The 6,382-nt window shown below is 58.9% G+C and overlaps 1 pseudogene; it reads right to left on the bottom strand.

Annotated features, from left to right (window-relative positions):
• Nucleotides 1–4,975: 4,975 nt before the first annotated feature.
• On the bottom strand, nt 4,976–6,382 carry LOC101107937 (heat shock transcription factor, X-linked member 3-like; annotated as a pseudogene).

Raw genomic sequence — 6,382 nt, 5'->3', positions numbered from 1 at the left:
TGCCTGGAAGGAGGACAGTAGGTGGTCAGGAGAAGAGGAGCCAGTGGTCCAGGGGCAGAACTGCATGAGAAAGTGTTGGGTCCCGGAGGAGCTCTGTGCAGAGTGCATGGCCAGCACAGCCACCCAGAGTGCTGGGCGACGAGGAAGGAGACCTAGGACCACCGGAAGCCCCACCAGGGCACCATGGACATGTTGGGGCTGAAAGAGGAGAGGGCTCGGCTGTGCTTTCCATCCGGGGTTGATGAGGACAGATGGGCATGCAGTGTGACCAGAACCATGGTACATGAAACACCGGTGGGAGGAGGAGAGACAGCAGGGGTTCAGGCTGGTGTGGGCGGGGGGGGCTAGGCTGACAGCACCCACCCCAGGCCATGCAGTCTGAGCTCAGCCAGTAGCAGTGTGGACAGGAAGAGGAGAATTTACTCTGGTCAGGCATTTGGGAGGCAGGGACACAGCAGGGAGGGTGGCAGAGTCAGGAGCAGAGTCAGGTGGCTGCCCTGGGTGGGCTGAGCCCCCAGAAGAGAGGAAGAGGACAGGAAACAGTTTTGAAGGTGAAGTTGCCTTTCTCTGGGACATCTCAGGTCCCAGGGGCAGCAAGAAACACAGTGAGGATTGTCCTTCTCATCTGCAAAAAAACCCAGATAAAGACTGTTGCTCAGCACTGGGCCAGCAGCCCCAGGGTGGCTTGGAGGGGAGCGGGCCTGGGCTTTCTGTCCAGAGATGCGCAATTCTGCCCAGAGGCCCCGCCTCTCTCCCCTTCCCTGGCTCCTGGGGTCCACGCTGAAGCTCGGATGCGGTAGCTGTCACTTTGCCTCTAGCCGAGTCTCTCGGACTGGACGCCTATGGCAAAGACTCAAAAGGGCACGGTCTGGCCTACGCCACTGAGTGGGTCAGTCCTAGCCTCCGTGCATTCCTAGCACCCACAGCTCCATCCCTGTCAGCCCCGCCCCGCTCCCCCGGTGGCTCCACCCCGCCCCAGCCCTGCCCGGCCCCGCCCCAGCCCTGCCCGGCCCCGCCCCAGCCCTGCCCGGCCCCGCCCCAGCCCTGCCCGGCCCCGCCCCAGCCCTGCCCGGCCCTACCCGGACCCGCCCCAGCCCTGCCTCCTTCTCCAGAAGCTCCTCCTCACCCACGTGTTTCCCACACTTCAGCCACAGACTTCTCGCCCTGCTCCTCCCATCTCCTCCCCTCTTTTCCGCCCGCCCGACCGCTCACTTCTGGTCCTCCCCTGGGTCCTGCTCCAGGCCGCGGGTCTCGAGGCTCCTCCTGGCCTGACCTTCCAGGCGCCCCAGAGCGTGGCGGATCCTATTTCGTCTCCAAGGGGACAGGGCTGGCTGGGGAATGCACGTTTGTTCCTACGTGCGTGTCTACATAACTGCGTGCCTACGTGAGTACGCACCCTGGTGGCTCAGAGGTTAAAGCGTCTGCCCGCAAGGCGGGAGACCCGGGTTCAATCCCTGGGTCGGGAGGATTCCCCTGGCCAAGGAAATGGCAACCCACTCCAGTATTCTTGCCTGGAGAATCCCATGGAGGGAGGAGCCTGGTGGGCCCCAGTCCATGGGGTCACAAAGAGTCGGACACGACTGAGTCAAACTAGTAGTACGTGAGTACAGGAAGCCATACACACCGGAAATCAGGGGCTTCAGTGTTTGTGGACGCGACGGGACGAAGGCCAGTCAGCGCTGTCACCTGTCAGTGGTCTCGGGCCCCGGTGGTGGACCACTGTCCTGCCTAGTGGCCGCAGCCCGGCCATCCCAAAGCGCCTGGGACTAGCTCTGCTTGCAAGAAGGCGGGACCTGCTTCGTGTGCTGATCATACCTCTGGGCGGGGGTTCCTGGCTCTGGGACAAGGAGTGACTGCCGGATGGCCACGCCGCACTTCCGGTCCCCTCCATGGTCACAGTCCCCGCCCCTTTCCTTCCACGTGGTCGTGACTTCCTTCCAGCCTCCAGCTCCGCCCCCAGACTGTGACTTCACGTGAGCTCCACCTGATCCCTGCGAGCCGCCCCCACCAGGCAGGCCCTGCCCCTGCAGGACTCAGTTGCTTGTCCATGGTTCCCTTCCTGGTGGGGCCCAGCCACGAGTCCATGGAGGGCAGCCCACTGACTGTGGCGGTCCCCAGATCCTTCCAGAGTGGCAGTGTGAGGGGAGGAGTCATTTTCTCTTGTTCCTTGTGAGGTCTCCTGGGCTATAAATCACCATCATTCCTGGGGGATGCATGCTGAGGCATTGTGGGGTCCCTGTCCCAGCCGCGTGAGAACAGGCCAGCTACTGTGATGAGCAGAACCCACCCTGAAGAAACCTGCACGTGTGTTTCACATCCGTTGGGCCCTCCTGGGTCCCCGTGGTGTGAGGCCCCTGCTGAGAAGAAAACTGGTGGCCTGTTGTCCAACATTGCTGTCTTGTCGAAGTGATTTTCTCCCTGTTGCTCTGGTCCTTGCGCAGGTGAAGATGCCCAGACAAGCAGGCAGAAGAGTGTTTTCTCCTCTGGCCACCAAGCAAGCACCCTCTGCTTCCAGAGGTAGGAGTGCTTGCAGCCCCTTCTTGCTCAGGCATCCCACCCACACAGTTGAGCTTCGGTGGCGCCCAGGAGGAAGGGGTTGGGTTGGCTGAGACAATGAGTGGCGGAAACTGGGCAAGCCTGGGATCCTGTCACATACCCCAGTAGAAGACATAGCAATGGCCACACCCCAGGGGCCAGCCAGGCTCCCTGGTAACTCATCCAGACCCAGTGAGGAGGGTGACCCTTTGTCACCCAGCAGGTAGACAGAGATTCAGCAGGATGATGATGCTCGGGGCCCGCCAGTGTGTGAGGACATGGCACCCTTGCCTGTGGTTGGGGGAATGGACGTGGAGGAGCCTTTGTGGAAGGCTGTTTGCTGGTGTCTGTCAGCCCCTTGGGTGTGTGCCCTGTGCCCTGGGCCTCCTTCTGCATGGATCTTCCGTCAGTGAGTGTGTGGTCCCTTTGAGTGGCTGTATTGGCACAATGAATTTTCCCTTCCCTTCCATCAGGAGGGACAAATCAGTAACTTGTGGGACCCCCAACACTGGGAGGTGTAAACAGATGCATGAAGTTGTGCAGAGGTGGAGGAGTGTGCCCGAGGCGCTGGGAGTGTAGAAGTCATCCCCCCACTCCTCACTTGCCCCTGCGGAGGGATGTCTGGACAGGGCTGACTCTCTGGCTTCATTTGCTGGCAGTCACATCAGGGTCACATGGGCTGGGTGACTCAGACTACAAACCATGCTGGTTCAGGAGGCCAGAAGCCAGGGTTGAGATGTTGGCTGACGTTGGCTGTCATGAGGGCTGTGAGAATTGTGGCTCTGCTGTGCTCGGGGAAGGAAAGGCCAGGGAGGACCTGGGCTGGGAGCCTCTGGGACCTTTTCCCCGTCCTCACAGCCATGTGGAATGGAGGCTCTGCAAGGCACTGAGACCCTGCTGAGGTTCAGGCCCGTGGCTCTGCTTCTCTGCCTCTCCCCCCTCCAGTAAACAGGGACCCCCTTCCAGGTACAAGGATAGAAGTGAGGATGGAGTTGCCTGTGGTCAGCTTCCCTGCAGTCATAGGCTATCTCTCTATCCCTCAGCACCTCCTCGGTGCCTCTTCAGCCATGGGAAGGTGTGACAGTAACCTGGCAGGTTATTTGAGGTTTGAGTTCTGTGATCCTTGTGTGGTGCTGTCCTAGGCCCTGGCGAGGACAGGGAGAACACCCGACCCAGTAGTTCCTGCTCTCCTTTGTTCTTTCTGTAGGCCCTGGGCAGGGGCCAAGGCATCTGCTGACAGTGGAGGCAGTGGTGTGGGAAGGGCTGGGAGGAAGGTGGCTCCCAAACGCATGGGGAAGACACCTGGCAGGGCCGTCAAGGGCAGCCCCAGGGCCGAGACCAGGTTGGTTAGCACAGATCTGTGCTCAGGAGGCCTGGGGTAACATGGGGGATCTGCAGAGTTGGCAGTGATGGGGCCTGGAGATGAGAGGTGGGGTGGGGGTTGGGAGGAAGCCAAGCCCAGACTGTGCCTGTCTGTGCTGAGAAAGGACCAGAGCCCGACCACTGGGCTGCGAAACCAGGGGACCTGCCCTCCCTCCTCAGTGTTCCCAGGGTTTCATGGCCCTTTGTCTTGGAACTCACCATGTGCCTCTCTCCACCTGTCCCGCCCTCCTTCCTGACTTCCCTGCAGACTGCATGTGATGGACGGGTCCTCTGGGTTGCCACCCTCCTGTTAGTGGATAGCGTGGAGGCAGATGGAAAGAGCCAGCCATCTGTGACCACCCCCTTCTGTGTCACCAGGCTTAGAGGATGCTCGAGCACATGGGGCTGATGTCTGGACCAGGGACTGTGTGTTGGGCGCGGTGGCTGAATTCTAAATAAAGCTGTGAGGGCAGAGCAACACCGGCTGGTGTTCACCTTGTGGAAACCTTGTATTTGTCTTCAGGTTTGGGGTCACGTGTTTGCAAGGCCCTTGGTGGTTGGGGTGACCCTGCTTTCCAGTGAGGCTCTTGGGGAAGCCCCTGGATTGGGAGCTGGTGACGCTCAGCTGCTGATCAGAAACTTGTGGCATCATCGGGGGACCCAGGAGGAGCCCCTTCTGCTTCAGGGTGCATGACTCATGGAAGGTGACACCCCCATGGTCAGGAGCCGGGCTGGGTCTTCTGCTGTGTGGCAGGCAAGGCCCAGGGACCCGCCCGTCCTGGGATGGCCTCAGCGAAGGGCTCGGGAGCCACACTCTTGGCAGAACGTGTGAAATGCTGCTGCTTCAGGTGAAAAGGAACTGTGGGGACTGGACTGAGGCCTGCCTGGGGCGTGGGCTTCCAGCCTCATCTGGCTCACCCAGTGCCGTGTGAATAGCATGGACAGACAGAAAGAACACAGACTCGCAGCTCTCATTTGATTCTTTACTCCCGTGGAGTTTTGGTGTACTTTATTAGAGCCAAAAATAGATTTTTGATTACAAAAGAGTGCTTTTGGGTGTCCCTGGGGACCTGGCAGCTCAGGGATTGGGCTTGTCCTTGAACTCCTCACAGAGGGCACACTTCTGAGGACTCCTCCTGCTCCTCCTCTGCTTCACGGGCCTCGTTTGGGGCCACAACTGAAATGGCTCCCCTCACAATGGAATCATAGGTGTTGTACAAAGTCATCACCGGACCATAATCTGGGTACCTCGGGCAGTTCCTGCTCTTGGGCAGTTCCCCTGCACTGTCCCTTCCAGCAGTAGCCAGGGGTACAGACATGGCATTGCTGGATGTACCCTCTCCACTGGGGCAGCCCTGCTCGCTGGGAAGATGGCTTGACCTGGGCCGCCCGACTACACTGTCCATAAACCAAATGCCAAGAACTCAAATGAGCACTGGCCAGGGGTTCCATGAACAGTTGAGCCTCCCTTCTGGACCTGCTTGTCAGCCTCTTTGGTGCACTAGTGATGGAATCAAGGAGAGCATCTGGTCACCACTGCTTGCTTCTTTCTCTTTGGGGTCGCTGTTGTGCTGGTGGCGGGCTGAGCAGTTCTTCTGGGGTCACATTTCCTCTAGATGTTCTGCAGGAGGAGAGGCTTGTCTCTCTGGAACTTGGAGTAGTGATAGATCTGAAAGGAAATGAATCACTTTAGCCATCGTGGGGGAGAATAGCTTTTCCTCACAGCCCTCCTTCCCACCACTGTCCCGTCCTTGCCTAACTATGGAAACAAGGTCTTCTCATTCCTGGCAGGTGTTACGGGCACTCCCTGACATCAAGTGACCTCTCAGGGTCTGGAGTCACCCCTGTGGATCCTGTTTAAGGGGATTTGTGGAACACGACAAGGCCTGTTTTCTCCTCTTTCCTTAACCACCCTCTCACGAGAAAAAAGTTCTCCTGGAAATTGAAATCCATCCAGCACTCGGCTTTTCTAGTCCAGTCTCCCCAGAAGGGCTTTCTACATTACCATCATCCTTTTCTTCCCTGCAGAGCAACCCGAATGGTGGATTTTACTGAACCCATGCAGGTTCAGTTCGCAGATGAAACTTTTGATGCTGTCTTGAAGATCCTGTCTGTGCATGTGTGATGGAGGACCTCTGTCTGGAAGAGATCTGCCTCAGTTAACACCATGTCTCCCTCATCGTTCCAGTGCACAGAGGTGAAGGCCGCATCCTCCACGATCATCCAGAGCTTCCTGGGCAAGGACAGCCCAAGGACGGCATTGTTCACTTCCTCACTGGCTGTTGCTGGGTTCGGGCCCTGTGGGGTGGGTTGTCTTGGGGGCCTGGATCTGGGCTCTCGGGTTGGTCCCACCACTTCTCCAAAGCCTCCTCTGAATCCACATTTGGGTCTGGGTGACATCAGGAGGGTGCGCTGCTGTGGGCTCTCCATCAGTAGATGGGGCCAGCGGGGCTGCACATGGCTTGTTGGAACTCTGACTTTCCAT

This window comes from Ovis aries, chromosome X, assembly GCF_016772045.2.
Source record: "Ovis aries strain OAR_USU_Benz2616 breed Rambouillet chromosome X, ARS-UI_Ramb_v3.0, whole genome shotgun sequence".
Taxonomy (NCBI): Eukaryota; Metazoa; Chordata; class Mammalia; order Artiodactyla; family Bovidae; genus Ovis; species Ovis aries.
The sequence above is the reverse complement of the archived record's forward strand: the minus strand, read 5'-3'. Positions and strand labels throughout refer to the sequence as shown.